At 37.6% G+C, this 19,712-nt stretch overlaps 1 pseudogene across 1 annotated transcript; it reads left to right on the top strand.

Moving 5' to 3' along the window:
- Positions 1-3,805: 3,805 nt before the first annotated feature.
- LOC149460472 (uncharacterized) lies at positions 3,806-18,495 on the top strand (annotated as a pseudogene). The gene is made up of 5 exons (XR_016313068.1): positions 3,806-3,861; positions 5,520-5,584; positions 7,797-7,997; positions 14,143-14,186; positions 16,887-18,495. The product of XR_016313068.1 is annotated as an uncharacterized LOC149460472 (transcript).
- The last annotated feature ends 1,217 nt before the right edge of the window (positions 18,496-19,712 follow it).

The raw sequence follows: 19,712 nt of genomic DNA, 5'->3' as shown, positions 1-19,712 counted from the left end.
GATAGACAGACAGACAAACAGGCAGGCAGGCAGATAGATAGATAGATAGATAGATAGATAGATAGATAGATAGATAGATAGATAGATAGATAGATACTACTACAGCACTCAAGGGACTTAAAGGGTGCTTGCCATTAAAGGTGTCCGTTTATGAACCAGCAGTAATAGATCGCTGCTCAGTTCTCCGGCATTCTTGGAGAACACAGTTCTCCTGTGAATGCCATTTATGAAGCATATGTAGATCAGTTCTCCAAACGAAGGGAGAACGGTCTACAAACGCTGGAAAACAGCTGATTTTACTATAATCTCGCGAGATTACAGTAAAAGATCAGTTTACTAAGCAGAGATAAATTATCTCTGCTTAGTTTGCGGTCCCTCTGATTCTCCAGCTCTGGGCTGGAGAATCTGGAGGAAGAACACAGATCTCCAGTGAAGGGCTGAACATGTTCTCCTGAGTGTTATAAACTGTGAATGACCAGAGAATAGCTGCGATCCTCTGAATCACAGCTATTCTCTGTGTCATAAAAGGACACCTTAATCTGTGTATAAATCTCCATGTGCTGCAACCCTTTTCTAAGCGAAACTTGAGAAGGAAAATTAAAAAGTAATTATATAGTATATCTCCTGTTATACTTATTAGTCTCATATATATATATATATATATATATATAAAATTCGCTTTTGTGTGTATCTTCTTTTTTTATACACACACAATGATTTGCCTTGCTGTAGAAGTCCTGGTCCCTATGTTCAGGTGCATATTCCGTTTTTAGCACTAGAGGTCACTAGTTAGCTTTCGTGCCGCTACAGTCCGTCCTGTCTCTCTCTCTCCCCGTCTCTCCAATTAGCGGGTTCTTAATGAACATCATGAAATGACTCTTCTCATCACTATAGAGCGATCAGTCTAGTTAACAGGGAACAAAACCAATAAATGCAGCCTGTGAAAACCCCGGATATGGCATAAATACTTGGAATTAGAAGAGAAAATGCATAGCACTTAAAGTATTCTGAAACCTTGTACAGAGCATACCAGCAGTAAATGGGCAGGTTAGTCCTGGTTAGTGTGGATGGAGAAAAAAGGAAAATATTATTCCAATAAACATCCTGAAACCCAAAGCAATACAATCAAGGATCAACTACTATTAGCTCTAATGTGAAATCAAGGTGATGTATCTGGGGTGTCTTGTTAATTGCTGTACAACAAAGGAGCCCAGGCTGAATGCAGGATGTACAATAAGTAGGACATGCAGTGATAGAGCAGGGAACTACTCCATAGTCATCTTTTGATTCATAATTAGCAGTAAACGTGCAGGAGAGCCAGGGAGGGCTGTGCTGAGGATACTGGATGGGAGAAGATGAGGAGCTGCAGCAGCAGAAAGAAGATGTCTCTGGCAGAGCAGCTTACACTGAGACTAATGAAATACCTGAATATTCAACAAAGATGCTGACTGCTCATAAGAGCCAATTAGCCCAGGAGCTGCATGATTTCTCCAGTCCTAGAGATCAATGGAACAACAATGTTCATTAGAATGTTCTGTTGGTTCCTACCACTCATCCTCCTGTATTACACTCCTCTACAAAATGCCTCATCAACTATTACTGCACATGATTTTATATATATATATATATATATATATATATATATATATAATGTTTCGTATTTATTATTTTATCCTGGGTTTTATTATAAAATAATTTCATTTGCAAAATAGAAAAGTTTTTCTCAACACCGTTTGATGCAACGGCATGCCAAAGTGAAATTAGACAAATAAATAAAAGTCTGTATAACACTTCGATACGGTGATGTGATGAGTTACAAATTTACAAAGAATAAAAGAGCAAGTTTATTCTACCAATATAAAAAATACAATAATAAGGTGTATATATTGTTACCTTTGTAGTGCTGTAAATTAACGCAAAATGCAGACTGGGACAAACCCAGAATATTTTCCTTTAAATATATTTCTATCTTTTGTGCATTTATCTAACCATAAATATATATATATATATATATATATATATATATATATATATATATATATATATATATATAGGGTAGAGAGGTAATCAAAAACACAGCTACTACAATTGATAATAATATTATTTTCTGATTATTATTATTTTCTGATCACCATTCACTCTATTTTCGTTACGTTTGATCATATATATTTATATGAGAACATGTAAAATTGTAGAAGCTGTTCTGAGAGTAAGGAAAATAAAAATAATTAGCATAAGGTAGCAAAATAAATAAGCTTGACCAAGTCACTACTCTTTTTTGGTAATATCAAATATACTATCAAATTATATAGGACCATAGCTTGAATTATTTGAACCGTTACATATATAAATATATTAAAAAAAACGAAAGAAAGAGAAAGAAAGAAAGAAAAATAAATAGATAGATAGATAGATAGATAGATAGATAGATAGATAGATAGATAGATAGATAGGCAGATTTTTTTTCTATTTCATAGCCCAATGACATGTTGAATATTAGGTGTTATTTGTTAATACCCCTCTGTGCCAGGTACCAGGACTGATCAAAGCCAGCCGACTCTTCAGTAAATTGCGCTTCATTCTCTCTGAGCACATCATTATATTCTGGGGTGTTATCATGTCCTTGGAACTGTGTGCTTAATTAAGGAATCCATTTACAAGTTATTTATTTTTTATTCACATATGCTCTTGTATCTCTAAACTGTTTCCTGTCTATTCACTTTCCTACAAAAACGATCAGTGAAGTCCTACAAATGAGGTGAGAAAAAAAAAGATGAGTCTGTTCATTCTATACCAACTTAAATGTCAGTTATAGAATTATAGAATTCAACGTTTTAAATATAATTCCTTCATCTATTGTATAGATAGATATATAGACACTGATGTGTATTTTTTTATGGTGAGTGATGAGTTTGCAGTATATCACACAATTAATTTAAAGAAAGTTATACCTATTTGATATATATATCAAATAGGTATCAAACTTACATCTCATTTTAGAATATAATACTATAATAAACTTTATTTAATAAAGGAGTCATTTTCAGTAAAGCCCTTAGTTCACTGTAGATGCCCAATCTGGAAATGGAAATTTACTTTGGCCAGACTGGGAATTAGAATGGAATGCACTACCTTTTTTAAAAAGAAAAAAAACAAAACAAAACAAACATATATAAATATATATATATTATCAATGCCATCGTGCTATCATTGTCCGTGTATGTAGGAGGGGTCTAGTGCAGCCGATCCACACTCACACACCTTAGTAATGGGAGGGGCACCCGCAGAAGCCACGCCCACCCTGTGATGAGTGTATTGTCTCCTGTATCCCCTGCTGTGTATTCCTCCTCCATTACACAAGCATGCAATGACAATCCATCTGCCCTTCTAATCAAACATGTAAATGTAGGTGCATGTCAGGTGTGTGTGTGTCTTGCAGCTAATTAATAAAGAGTGACAATGACAGCACATAGGACACTTGTCAATGTTTTCTGCCACACTTTGTGATTTCACAGGCAGTAGTGAGATTTTTGTTGTTGACACTACTAAAGGTAGTTGAGTATCTACCATTGGACGGAGGATTGAAGTGTTGTGTGCTGGGAGGTGGATCTGCAGCATCTTAATCATTAAACTGAGGACCTGAAAGTAAATGGTAGCTGCAGAAGCCCAGGCACGGAATTTCCAGGCTTGAATGTGTAATCAGACTATAGAAGGCATCCTTTGTCCTGTGCCATCCTCTGCTGGGCAATGCGGAGTGAGTTGGGCTGGAGAGGCTTGGCAGGAGCCTTGGATATCATACAGCTCAATGACTGACCGACCTGTGTGCCTGGCACGGATGGAAGCTGGCTCATCTCCATCTAGGTGAGTACAATGGATCTGATATGCATTGTGCTTGTCCTTGCATGGCTGTGCGGCCACTTCCACTCAGGAACACCCAACACTGGCACACACCGACTTGTGGAACTAGAAGGCCCAGCGTGCACTGGCAGCCTTGACATGGCATGCTGGGATTTGCAGTGCTACCAAAGATGGAAGCCGCAAATTGCCAAGCCCTGTGCTCAATTACAATAATGAAACAACACTGGTATCCTCCTGTAATTCTTGTTAAGTGCCAACAGGAAGGACTAGAACACATTACTAGAAGGAAGGCACCTACTAGGCGTTCACTGACACCGACACCATCTGCAGCATCATTCATAACACAATTTACACACACACACACACATATATATATATATATATATATATATATACACACACACACACACACATATATATATATATATATATACACACACACACACACACACACATATATATATATATATATATATATATATATATATATATATACACACACACACACACATTTTTTACAAATTCTCACAATTTAGGGAGCTATGTGTCAAGTTTTTGGGTTTTTTTGTTTGTTTTTTGTTTTTATTTTTAGACTTTACGGTTGCTACACTAAGTTTTAAAAAAAACAAATTCCTAACATCATACACAACACCAGTAAGATTAGATAGCGTGCACCCATTCTATCCCACTATCCCCTCCCCTCCCCATTCTCCCCGCACCAGCCGAATCTTCACTCATCCAACCGCAACTTTTCCATACACTGCGACACAAATCGTCCACTGAATGGGAGCACTGATATAGAGAGCCTAGTGAAAAGAGGTGGAGTCGAAGGACAAAGATGACTGGCCGAGGCAGAGGAAGAGTTAACGGTCTACAATTGGATTTCTAACTTATGCATCTACAAAAAAAAAGAGCAAAAAAGCACCAAAAATAATAATAATACCAGCAAAAAAAAAGGAGAGAATAGAAAGCTATACTGACCGCCATAGAATCCCTCTATGGACGAGAGCAGCTCTGTAGGAATAAATGTAGATTATATAGGTAATAATTTACTGCAATTTACTTCTGTATGTAGGAATGTATCTATCTATCTATCTATCTATCTATCTATCTATCTATCTATCAATCAATCTATATATCTGTTTATCTTTCTTAAAAATCTGAAGCATGCTATAATTAAACTACTACTACCAGTATTGCTAGTAATAAAAAATAATAATAATAACAACATTAAAAATGATGATGATGATGATGATGAATACAATAATAGCACCATCAACAATAATACTAATAATATTAATACATTGTATAACAAAAATGATGATGATGATAATAATCATATTAATAATAATAATGATGATAATAATAATATCTCTCATCAAAAATAAATTTTTTGCTGTAAATATTATCATCATTTTTATGATACAATGTATCATTATTTCTTCTACATGCAAAATGTATATAATCCTAACAAAAAATAAATGCTTTCTCACAATTCTGAAGATTTTTTTATAGAAATATATTCATACAAACACTTTTATATAGGGGGGCATCGTGCGATAAATTAAGATCACTGGTGGTGCAGGTATTCAATAAATATTATCAGACAAGATCAGTGCACACGGACTTTCTATTACTCTTTCTTTTTCTTTTTTTTGAAGCCTTATTAAGGCGGCTTTGGAGAAATTCGGCACTAACTGGTGCAGTGCCGGGATGTGTGATCTCGGTTTAGTTTGGGCTGATAGTGAATGATTTCCTGTCACTGACAGCACAGAGATGTCCTCCCTGTGTGGAGGTGAGTGATTTCAGGTGAAATAGGCGCTCCTTGTTACCTGCGCAGAGCTCTTTTTTTTTTTTTTACCTCTGGTCCGCGTTGGAGTTGCGGCGTACGGACAGCAGATGTCGCTGTTCCACCACAAGCAGCAGTGCCTAGAGATCTGGAGAGAGAGGGAGAGAGAGCGCCCTCCCACACTCCTCTATGTACCCCCATACCCCCAGCACCACAGCTTCAAACATCTAACCATCTACTAGCCACCCGCTGAGCCCAGATCCAGGCAATTATTTGCTGCAAGTCCACAAACGCTACAAGCTAAAGAAGCAGCATTATGCAGAAAATAATTGCGCTTGTTTTTGTGCTGTTAGCTTTGGCACATTTCTTTAGAAGGAATATCAGGTACTTCTATTTTATCATAACTAACAAGCTTCCTAAAACTGAAGGATAATTACTTGTCCGAAGAAGGACTCACTATGCTAAGAAACTACAAAGGTCAACACATCTTGATTCCATTACTTTTTATTTTGTTTTGTTTAATAAAAGTCTACATTACTTTCAATTATTTTTCATTTAGCTGGAAATGTTAACTGACATTCTGTTAAAACACGCATCGGCAGTTAAGATTTCAAAAACACACTTAAAAATAAAATCAAGATTAATTGTAGAAAATATAGCAGAGTGGAAAAAAACTTTGTGAATTAGCGGCAGCTGAGACTGCAATGTGTCGCATTGTGCACACTACGCAATCTTTTACGCACCTTCCTAATTCCTAATGACCCTCTACGTAACCCTCTCCATAGAATGAATCCCACACTACGACACACATTTACCTTATCAGCCCATAACAAGGGAACACAATTCATCAAAATGTCTTCCACTTCAACCAAATCAAACCCTTTCCGCTACCTATTAATGCTGCCATGGCATTGCATTTGCTCTGCTTAGTGACATAGCCATATACTAAAACATTGCAAATAATTCCTACCTGTGTGTGTGTGATTGTGCTGTGTTTAAATCCTATCATTTTTTTTATGTTTAAAATTTTAAATTTTTAGGGACGATTTTTTGGAATTATTCTGCCATTAATTCTTTTGTCGCTTGCTTTATAATGGTAAAAAATGTGTGTAGTGTTTCTAATAGAAATGGAAAGAGCACAAATTGTTTAATAAAATTCAATGAATTCAATGAGATATCCATAATATTATAGCTCAGCTTTAGTATCTAAAATATGATATATATTTGTATCTATCTATCTATCTATCTATCTATCTATCTATCTATCTATCTATGATATTTCTATATCTCTATCTATCTATCTATCTATCTATCTATCTATCTATCTTTCTTTCTTTCTATCTATCTAGATCTATCTAATAGATAGATAGATAATTAGATAATTAGATGGATAGATAGATAGATAGATAGATAGATAGATAGATAGATAGATAGATATAAACACACACACCTATAAATTTGTTTAAAATACACAAATGGCTACATGTGAATGGTTGTAATAACTATCTAGCTTTAAATTTTTTTTTAACATAATCGTATGTGTTTCCAATTCGTATATAACGACGTAAGAGATTTCAGTATTCTATTGTTTGTAACTATATAAATAAAAATTATATAATACTGAATAACTGTGTAAAGATATAATACTATATAACTGTATAATGATACAATACTATAGATATGAATAATGATTTATTACTGTATAATGAAATAATACCGTAGTTAAAAAACATGTATATGCATGTATGTGTGTGTGTATATATATATATATATATATATATATATATATATATATATATATATATTCTAGTAGTAGATGTGAGCCTTTGACGTAAACGAGCGTCCATGTAATGCATGCAGGTAGCAGCCAGTGTGTGTATAGATGGGTATGGATTGGCAGTGCCTGGAATCGGCCTGTCACTGAATGCACTGAGGTTATGGGCACACAGCTCTGTAGGAGGCAGTGAGGCTGGAGGGCTGTAGGATCTGACATGGTGGAGGAGAGTGACAAGTCTTGCAGGTTTTTTGGGGTGTTTAAAGTGGTTTAAAAGTCAGGTGTTTTGGAGGGATGAAACTCTTATTCAAATGCCAGTGACTGGTGCTGTGATTCGCAGGCATTGAGTTGCTTGGGCTGTCTGGCAATGGATAGGAGGAGTGGAAGGGAGGGAGGGCAGGGGGAGACATGAGAGAGGGGGAGACAAGGGGGAGCGGGTTCAGGCACCGCTAGCACTACAGGCAGAATGGGACATTGATGTGGCCCAGGCAAATAGGGCTCAGGCCCAAAGAGACGTGCCAAGGATACCTGCACTGTATGCCACCCTCTCCAGGCAAGGCTCGACCGACCCCCGCGGTAAGCAGAACCCTCAGTGTGCGTTGTGGGGACTACACGACAGTATAGGGGGGAGATGGCACAGGAGACCAACACCTGACTTATATAGTGACACATAGAATGCATGTAATAATAGGCACCAGTATATGCCATTCTAGCTTCCTGTAGTCTGTCTGCTTTTTACTAATGATGGAGATCTTATACATATAGATTATAGATTGCTTATATATGTGTTGATTAAGTGTAATTGTGCATATGTCCGGCGTGTGTGTGAGTGTATATCTATATGTAGATAGATAGGTGTATATACATATATATATTTTTATATATATATATTATGATACATGCATGCATGCAAACACAGTCACACACTAATACACACAAACACACATCTACAGTACATGCAGGACACCTGTACTAAATGCTGAACACTATAAATTGTAGTGACTATTTGAAAAAAAAAATGTAAAAATAAAAAATCAGTGAGGGGCATTTGTGCAAATCCGATATTATTGCTTTCTGGTCTCCTAGATACGCTGTATCTGATTAGCCTTTGATGATAATCACGGTCCCCTATATACATATGCATATGGATTTGCATAACGGTCTATGGGGAGGGTCACGTTGAGCTCACTGTACGTCTACAGGTAAAGCCTCTCTGCCTCCCTCCATATGATCTGCATGTTCAGTCTGTACAATCCTGGAACACACTCACACGATTAAAAAAAACTATTTGAAAAATGAAGTGACAGGGCCTTCTATTTATTAAGAGCCAGGAAAACAGCAAAACTATACAATCCTAGAATAATAAAAAAATATATTTAACATGACATAGAGGCTTTACCTTTGGACTGATGAATGTTCACTGCAATTATCCATTCATGCACAGATGGAATAACTAGACCGTTTTTTGTTTTTTTTTTATTTGCATAATTGGATAATTCAAGCGAATATTTACAATAAATTATTGTCTGAATATTCTAAACTATTTTAGTAAATCAACCTCATTGTCTTTTATTCTTAACAGAGCAGTAATTAATAATGACTTAACTTTTGAAAGCATTGATAAAAAGAAATATAGAATAGATCAATGATACCTATTATAATAATAAAATAGCACAATTGCATCCGAAATGAAATTAGCATTCTATTGTTACTATGTATGTCCTGCAATGTCCACAACGAATAGGCTGCAGCTTAATTCAGGGACAAGTGTATAAGAATCCCTTGTCTATAGCAGTCTAGTCTATACTAGTGATTCTCAAAAATGCCTTTCACACACAAAGAAGCAAATTGTTCAAATGGTAAAATAGAGAAGCCCAAATGGTTTTTTTTTTTTTTTAATTTATGGAAGATGTCAGGATTGAAAAAAAAAAGAATAATGAAGGAAAGAAAAAATGCAAATATACCTTTACATATGCATCAGTATTTAAACATAATACAGTCTGGAACCAACGGGAGCAGGAGAAAGGAATGTCGTTCTTATTATTCATAGGACGTGTCTCCAGCCCCATAGCCTGCTCTTCAAGCAGCACGGATAGTCAGAGCAATCCTCTCCCAGCAACACTGCATTTTGTTTCATCTTGGGATTTTCCTTCCTCTTCATTTCCCCTTTTTTTAAAAAAAAATTTTTTTTTTTCTTGTTTTAAAAAAAAAATCAAATCAACATTTTCTGTAATGAAAAGGGTGGGGAGCGCAGATCCAGTGCTGAGCCGGATTAGCATATATTTTTTAATGCCCTAATTTCCTTGATGTATGTAAATGTAGCCCAGGCTTGCTGGAGCAGGCGGGTGACGTCAGTGGACGTGACCTCGCTGGAGGAGCAGAGAGTGGAGCTGGAGGAGAGGAGGCAGAGCCCTGACTCTCAGCCCGACTCCCCAGCTAGGGAGGGAGGGCAGCAGTCAATGGAGCTCCGGAGCTACATAACACATATGTGCAATCAGCTACTACAGCCCTGGATGGCTCATATATGTGCCCTGATTGCTTCTGCAGGCATGTGATCACTTAGACATAGAAAAGGAGCCTATGTACAGAGCTGCGGTAAGAGGGAGTGACAGGAGCCAGGTAGAGGCATCGGAACATGTATGATAATAAGGAGGGCGTGCCTGCACCGAGAGGCTGTTGTTCCAATCTGCATATGCCTGCTCTGCTTATCACATCCTTCCTCACCAGCGCACATGCTTTTGTTTTAAAGCTGTCAGTCTTGATGACCTCACTGCTCCACAAGGGGTTAAGAAATTAAATTCACCTTTAGAGTAAGGGGGGCCTAAAGGAAGGAAAATCATCACTGGAAATTACTAGAGAATAAAATTACCGGCCAAGCTGTGGTTGGGATGGATTTATTATCATGAAAGCATACAACATACCCAACAGATGTATAGCAATAGGATTGTATTAACAATAAAACACCATGACTGTACACAATACATACTAGGGGTGTGTAGGCACGCAGTCTGTGTACTACATGTTCTCTACAGACTGTATACCTCTATTTGGACATTTATATGGTATGGAATATAGAAAACACGTTTATATATGTGTATATATGTGTATATATATATATATATATATACACATAATTTTTTTATGCCGTCTTGCATACAAAATAAATGTCCAAATAGAGAGTTATAAAGACTGTAGAAGTCATTCAGTATATATATATATATATATATATATATACACACACACACACACACACATATATATATATATATATATATATGGACATTTATTTTATAATGACTGGACATTTACTTTCTCTTAGAGAGATAAAACACCAGTTAGGGGGAAAAACATTTACAGCTTGTTGTTGTGCTCCATTTTTTCTCTTTACTATGCTTTACTGTAATAAAACTTGCTATAAAGGCGCTGGTTCCTTAGGGTAGGTATAACACTATGCTGTCATATATATAGGAGATAATGGTAATTCAGGGGGGACGCATTGAAAGTATTGGATACATAGTAAGACAGGTATATACTGTATGTGTGTGTGTGCACCAAACATAGCACCAGGGTCTTATATAAATATATACTGTGTATATAAATAGAGAGAAAGAGAGAGGGAGATTGATTCAGGACCATATACAGCTATGGTCCTGAATTAACCTCTATATATAATATATGCATGTATGTATATATATATATATATATATATATATATATATATATAAACATACACACACACATTTATATATATATCCATATGCCTATATGTAAGCCATCCATGATTCCTGTCCCTATAGCCCCTGTGTCTGTCTGTCTCCCATGAACTTGTCCCTCTCTCATGCTTTCTTTCATTCTTTCTTCCCTTGTACTCCTTTCCTTTAGCTCTTCTCTTCTCTTCTCGCCCATGTCTCTCTCATTATCGCCTCCCTTCGCTTCTCATTAACAGTCAGAATCTTGAAGCCAATTTAAGTTTGCTCCAGTCATGCCCCTCTTCTCCAGACCCCCTCCCCTCCCCCTGTCATTTTCTTCCTCGGACAGGTCTCCACTCGCCTGGCTCATCTCCTCACCCACTGTCTCTGCAACTTACTCATCTCTAACTATAGCAATGGCCTTGGATGGGGCATTAACTCTTGCATTCCCCCGCTAATTCATCATCTCTCTCTAAAAAGCCAGATGAACATATCTTGTTGTCAGTGTCAGGATATCAAATATGAATACCAAGCACTAAGATAATTGATGAGGATGAGGATGAGGAGGGTGATGGCATTGATAATGTGGGTGGGTAGGCTGCCTGGCCGTGCCATGGCTGGAGCAGCAGTAACAAAGGAGGCGATAAATCAGGGGCTATGCTCTGTAAATATATGCGATGCTCTTGTAGGGCTGCAGTCTAGGAACGAGTGATCTTCCACTGACCAGACATTTCAAATTTGTTCCGTCTGCCACATGAGGACTATGAGAGGGGCTGGAGCAAATTCATTATCTGTGACATGCTCGACGTATAGTGGGAACTGCAAAGGACCGTGGCAATGGCTGGACAATGGGGCTTCAGTTCACCAGTAACAAAAGAATTAGAGGGGGAAATGGTTGGGTTTCACAGCACGTCCTCCTCAGCAGAGAGGGCTGGACCAGACCTTGTCCAGCCCCCCCAAAAAACTTGCAGACCCCTTCTCTAGAACACTTCACTCTCCAGCCAGTGTTTATTAAGCATATCTCTCAGGGGGGTACCCCTCCCCTAGTGTTTTTTTTTTAGAGGTGGGGGGGTGACCTTCAGTGATATCTAAAAAAAGGAACTTAACAACAACTATACAATGGGATTAAGCTGCATTTTTCATCGCTTTGAGCCATTTCTGGAGCTGGAAGATAATTTGGCTGTCACTGGTTTAGATGGGATATTTTATTCTGCATATCTCTTCCTGTTGGGTGAAAGTGTCCTCAGACGTGTAAGTAGTGCATTTCATTGCTCATCAGATACCTGGCCTTTGTAGCTACAGGGGAATGTGGGGACAAGTGTGCTCTCACTTTACAGATTGAGTTAAAGAAAACTGAACTTTTCACAGGCTATCAACTTGCAGTTGTTTAATACCCCAGGCAAACTGGCTGCATAGATTAAAAGTACCAGGGGATGTTCCAGGGGATCTGATGGTGTGTGGGTCTCCTGCTTGCTGCAAACCTGTTGAATTTAGGAAGTGCAGTAATTAATGACTAAGATAACCACGTGTTTAATGAGAAAAAAAAAAGTTCATCAGCATTTCTGGGTCTTATGCTGTAAAGGGAGCAAGGCCTTCTTATCATCACTAAGCAGGGGATGCCCAACACAATGTAACGATTTTATTGCTCTTGAGATCATCTGACCTGATATGACATATTAAACCCACCAATCATGGCACTGGAGACAAAACTTAAATTGCATCTCACCAATTAAAACGGATTGATCATCATCAGCAGCAGCAGCAGCATTCCAGGAATAGAACTCTGATCTCAGACTTTCTAGGCGGCACATGATGCATTATTTTTTTTTTGAGTTCTGCAATAACTGATCAATGCATTAGAAATAGGTGTGTAGGTGCTATATTCTATTCTGTGTTATTTTGTATTTACACTATTTCCTTGTGTTTGAAATGTCCTCTATGTGCCTCAGATTTTTAAAGATGATCTCCTATGAATGTGCGAGTTATTAAAATAGCAATATAATATTAATTACACGTGCTTGACCCCTCTGATCTATCATGCTCAACGTCAAGTTCACGGCTTGGGAGTCACAAGGGGACTGAGGCTCAATGCAGTCTGCTGTGTAGGCCTAGGCACAGTGTGACAGCGCCAGCTCCTGTCTAATGGCTGGCCTCCGAATTAGGTAGGCTCCTTTGATTGACAGCAGAAAGATCTCAATTTATTCTCAAATTTCGTTTTTTTTCTCTTTTGCTGCAATGTTCTGTAGGCATCTATTGTGCTTTTTCTGAATTATTTACGTTCTGACTTCCAAAAAAAAAGCTTTTCTTTACACATGTATGCACCATAGTGTATAATCTCATTTAAAAAAAGATTCTATCAATCATGGAACATGCAAAGCACCACTAGCACTGGATGCAGGATTTGTAGATTATAATGCCATCATGAACCAGTATAGGATCCTTCTTTGGATAAGCTTTTATCTTTAAACGTGTGGATGCTGCTGATTTCTTATTTTAGGGAGGCTAATGTAGTATTTGTAAAAATATACCTTCAAAATGCATTTATAATACACGAGGAGTTCTGTTTATAAATGTTTATACACATAACTTTCACACAGGATTTACAAATGTTGTCAAATAGAAAAGAGTGTAAATCTTGGGTGAAAGCTGTCTAAATCTTTTGTTAAAACATTTATAAAGAGTCATAGTTAATTTTTGTTATGCCTACAAAAAATAAAAATAAAATTATATATATATATATATATAAAAAACAGTAGGCTTAACACTACTCTTTTTCATCATTATATGCAGCTATGCTCAACGAGACTGATTTATAAAAGTAGTATTGTTTTATATTGGCCTCTCATTACTTCATATGTCTAGTTTAGAGGAATAAAAAAAATCTCACTGGTTATGGAAATAAGCGTGGGCCAGAATAAATATATTCCTTTAATTAATCATTTCCTATGTAAACAGCTATTGTACGTATATTTTTTGGTGTGTGAAATGACAGGTTCTTTCAGGGAAATAATTTTTTCTTTTACCTTTTTCAGATGCTGCTGTGGGGGCATATAACAGCCTGAAAGCCAAGTTGGAGGTAAAATGCAAATAATGACATATTAATGACATAAGCCCCCTTGTATGTCTCTTGTTTTCCTGATGCATGTACGTGACAATGCATGTGTTACTGGAGTTTCATTGTAAGCACCGTTGCTGTACTTGCATGTATCATTTTTACGTTATTTTATGTTGCCTTTTTGTATCTCATTACATAAGTGTGAGCAGAGTGTAGATACATTTTGCATAAGTCAAATGCATTGACTACTTTAATGTAATTTTAAAGCAGTCAGATAACAGACCAGCGATTATGCCACTAGTCAAATGGAGAGGCAGTGGGGTGTTAATATATTCCCAGTCTTAGGAAATATTTCCTTTTCACTAGTTATTAGCCTGTAAAAAAAGGAGAGATGTACCAAAAAAAGGAAGTTATCCAGATGTGAGATGTTATTGTGCTAATGAGAATAATAGGTAGATCCCTCCAATGTGGGTGATTCGTATGATGTCACTGATCAGTAGAGTGAATAATAAGTAGTCCCCTCCAATGTGGGTGATTCATATGACGTCACGGATTGGTAGAGGCCCATTACAGCACCTAGGTTTACTTTGATGTCGTAGAGCATGTTTATATGATAAGCTCCAACAGAGGCTGCATGTGTGAAGCCATTTCAACCATCAATGACCAGTCAACTCTAAATATATGTAAATCCTGCGAAAATGAACTTGAGGTTTGCAAACTGCAGTTGCTAAGGAGGGCGATGCAGGTTCTTTGTAAGAATGGATTGTTCATAAGGCGTTGTTGCAAGGCTGCATGTGACGTCACATATACCTAGGCCCCTGTATTCCTTCTACCAAGTCACATACAGGGATTGCAAGGGTTTACATTTATACTAGACAACAGGAATCTAGCGGTTGCTGTTTCTTAGGGTATTGTCAGTATGTAAGGAGAGTGTGAAATAGTCATACATATTTATATGTACTATGTATGAAGGCTTATTACATAGGCAGCAAAGGCCCATCGGGTAAGGTATATTCATTGGTTCCCCCTCTATGGGGAGAACAGTGGTAGATAGACAGACAGACAGATAGATAGATAGATAGATAGATAGATAGATAGATAGATAGATAGATAGATATGGATATAACAATATTCACAATCCATAGTTCATCAGTTAGATGTGCACAAACCTCTTTGGGTTGTATGTAGCAGTCAGAAAAATAGTTATATGGGAACACTAGATAGATAGATATTTAGAGATAGATAGATAGATAGATAGATAGATAGATAGATAGATAGACAGACAGACAGACAGACAGATCTATCTTTAGAGAGAGAGAGAGAGAGATAGATAGATAGATAGATAGATAGATAGATAGATAGATAGATAGATAGACAAGACAGACAGATAGGCAAATAGATAGATAGATAGATAGATAGATAGATAGATAGATAGATAGATAGATAGATAGATAATAGATAGACAGATAGATCAATTTCAATTAGATTTACCTTCAACTATGTAGTGCAAGGGGCTGCTTAAATGCATACAAATGTGAAGTGTTTAGGTTTGACCTCATATTAGGTGGTTTTGGTAAATCTAAAGAAAAATTATACAAGAGAATTGTATAATAAATGTCCAGCCTTAGTTGGACAGACACACAGCTAGATATAGCTAGATAGCTAGATAATAGATAGATAGATAGATAGATAGATAGATAGATAATAGATAGACAGATAGATAGATAGATAGATAGATAGATAGATAGATAATAGATAGACAGATAGATAGATAGATAGATAGATAGATAGATAGATAGATCCAGAATGGTCTCTGGCTGTATATTGTAGAAGTAAAATAGTACATTGTTTGTGTCTAACAGTGTTAAATATCAGACTCATTGTTACATAAGCAGAACCTGATCTGTTAGCACACAAGCCAGGTGTTAGAGGATTAAGGATCCAGGACTGGATTGTTTGTCCAACATTCAGTATTTTATTACAGCCTTTATTAACGTACCTTAGATACATGGCTATGTCTCAGCATATGAGTAGCCAGCCTAGCATACAATGATGCAGAATTAGAAGTGTGCCCATGCAATCCCCCTCCCACCACCTTCCATCCACCCCAGATCTGGGCCAGAAATCAGCAATTCTGGACAATTCCAAGCGAGCTGAGCTGTGTCATCCTTCCATGGTAGGGATGGAGTATTAGGCAGCAAAGGGCAGCAGCACACACAGCCAGGACACACTGAATGCATGAGCCCAGCAAAGTGGCAACGTAATGACACGGTGACTCACTGCGGATCAGAGATTTCAGAAAAAAGGCAAGCAAGGCCCTGCTATAAGCAAGAAGCAAATGCCTTCCGTTGTTGAGAGCAGCCAGGAGAGAGGCAGGAGAGGCGGTGTGCTCCCCGGCAGTGCGGGGCTCCCCTGGGGTGCAGGCCTTGGGGTTGGTGCTGTAGGGTAGAGCGCTGTGTAGAGATGCTGGGAGCTGTCCCCGCTGCGCTGGTGCTGATGCTGCTGGCTAGGGGCAGCCCGCTGCTGATCACTCATGCATATCAATAGCCGCGTACTTGAGATCTCTCTCCCTCTCTCTCTTTTTTTTCTCTTCATGACATCATCATTACCTTGGTCTCCTGCTGTCCAGGACCTTTGACCTTGCCGGGCTGGTCCACATTTTTTTTTTTTGGCAAATGAAAACCCCCTCCCTCCAATGATGGCCCTTTTCTCCTTTTTCAGACCGGTGGCAGCAGCAAGCCAGCAAGACTGCATCTCCTCAGTCTCTCCCCCCCCTCCTCTCCTTCCATCGCACAAGGAGCTGCCCCCCTCATCAACACATAGATGCCCGAGATGTTTGCCATCAACTGCCACCATTGGGGGAAAAAAACCCTGGGCACGTCTAAAGCCAGAGGATCAGGTGGAGAGCATTGAATCATCTTGTCACTTTGGACTGGAATGGGATTTTCTTGCTGGGCTGCACACAAGCCTTCACATCTTCTCCAGGAGTCTTGGGTGAGAATGAAGCGATTTACAATGCAAATAGAGGCCTGGCCAAGGGATGGATGCACATTGGGAGCTTGCTGTTGGTCTTTGCTGCACACATCGGGGGATTATTACTGATGGGAATAACTCGCCAGGAGCAAAGTTGGGGATAAACTTTGATGGCAACAGATCTCTGATGGCTTGGTTATGGAGACCATGGCTGGTGATCAGGAGCGATGTGTTTGGCCAGGGGATTGTTACAACAAGAGACTGCTCTACAAGCCCCATCCAGCCTGATGTGATCAGAAGGATGGTGGATCGCTGGGATCTGGGTGCACGAGAAGTGGTTGTTATCTTTGGTTATCTAGCTGTATGAGTTTATCGGTTTTCATAAAGCTAGATAACCGAAAGTAAAAACTCCTTCCAGAACATCACATCGCTGAAGGATGTACAATCCACACACAGGGGACTGCTGGAACTGACTCAGCCAATCACACATTGGACCCCCCCCAAAAAAAGCTAGACATATATGTATATACATGTCATTTATGGGGTCCCCTTATGTTTAAACAAGGATTGCAATGAGGACCAGCTTTTATTAGCCCACAAGGATAATGGATGGTAATGTATATGCAACTTTCCTTCAGCATAAAAAAGTATTGATTGTTGACTAGTGTGACCCCAGAAACATGGGCCTGTCTGCAGAGTCTACAGTCATCTTAAACAATGTAGAGTCTGCTGGCAGATAAGTAGTTAAATGAAGCACGATACAGTGGTGTCATAAAACATATACTGTATATTCCTATGTGACATCATCTTCAGTAGAGACACACTGTGCTAGTTTAATTGTTGTCTGTATTTGGGTCCAAAGTAGCATAGGTAGCATAATAACACAGAGTCCTACAATATGCATTACATGTAGTGTAATAAAATCTACATTACATGTGGTGTTAGTATTGTTTGTGCATTTGTAAAGGTCCAATAGGCCAGAACAGCATTACTCCCAGTAGCTGGAGTTTCCCATGTATTCTAGTGTCACAGTCTTATAATACACATATGCCACATGCTGTATGCCATAATGTACATTTTGTATAATTCTTGCTACATGGCTAATAGACCAGTAGTGAATCATTTTAAATTAGCATAGAGAATAATAGTTGTCTGTTTTTTATGTGTTGCTGATATATATATATAATCAAATATTGGGATAATGCATACTGAGTTCCTGGATATGCATAGGTCCAGTAAGCCATTATGAAATTACACATAGTAATTTGAGTTTTCAGTGTGTTTGGCTGTTAATGTACATGGAGCATAAAACTACAGTGAAATAAAATACAAATACTACATGATGTAGGAAAATGCCCACTGTCTGTTTCTCATTTAAATGAAATGTTGTATTTTTTTCTTGACTCTTTCAATGCCAGATTATTAAGCCTTCAATTACACTTATGGGCTCTTCTGGTACTTAAATGGTGGAGCTCAATGACAGTGCAAAAACTAATATATATATATAAATATATATAAATATATATATATTTATATTTATTTTATTTTTTTTTACTCTGGGATATTAATACATCCCTTACTTTCCTATTGCCTTACTCAAATATCTGAGATTTCCACGTGTTGTTTCCATGTACTTATAACATCAGCATCATATACTAAAATACGTATGTTACACCTACTATGATGCAAACTCAGCATTGCTGAAGTTCTATATGTATATAAGAAACCATAGTAACAATTACCATAGCAATCAGTCTAAGTTCCCATCGTGACTAAGTGCCATGTAGAACATATTCACATATGGAATTCTGGATCATCATACCCCACTAGAATAATCCTTGCCTAGTTATATATAGAAAACAACAGAATATTATGTATCTTGTAATTTTACTGTGTGTGGGTGACATGTATCTACTGTATAGCATAGTAGCAGTGTGCAATACAACACATATATCACATGTGGTATAATGTACACTCAGTCCAGGGACAATAGAATTCCACTGAAATAGTTTTGTTTTTATGTATAGAGAGTAGCATACCACTTTGTAATTAATATATTATTACATGTGGTATAATGCAAAATGTACACATGAAACACTAGTACTGATGTAAATGTATTCTATAGGAGAAATCCACAAGGCTTTACCAAAATGGTAAGGATCTTAATTTTTGTAATGTGACTTTAATTTTCAAAGCTTCTTAGACTTAGCTGAAAATAACTGTCACTTTTTTCTACATAATGTGGTCTCAATCCAGGGACACTATAATTCCACTGAATACTTTTTGATTTTATGTACATAGGGCACCACACCACTCTGTAATAAATATATTGCATGAATTTTAATACTAGCTGACTACTGAAGCGTATATATGGATCACCAGTCCTGATAGTTTTATTCTAAAAGCTTTTTGCACAAAACTTTAACACAAGGGTAATGATCTTCATTTCAGCCATGTGACTTTCATTTTCAAAGTTGATTAGACTCTGCTGAAAATAACTGTCACTTAAAAAAATAATGTACACTTATACTTCAAGAAAGCAAAATTCCATAGCTATTTTGTTACTCACATAGA

This window comes from Staurois parvus, unplaced genomic scaffold (assembly GCF_062004578.1).
Source record: "Staurois parvus isolate SC_StPar_1 unplaced genomic scaffold, SC_StPar_1.0 ptg000229l, whole genome shotgun sequence".
Taxonomy (NCBI): domain Eukaryota; kingdom Metazoa; phylum Chordata; class Amphibia; order Anura; family Ranidae; genus Staurois; species Staurois parvus.
Note: the sequence above shows the minus strand (reverse complement) of the source record. Positions and strands in the feature narration are given on the sequence as shown.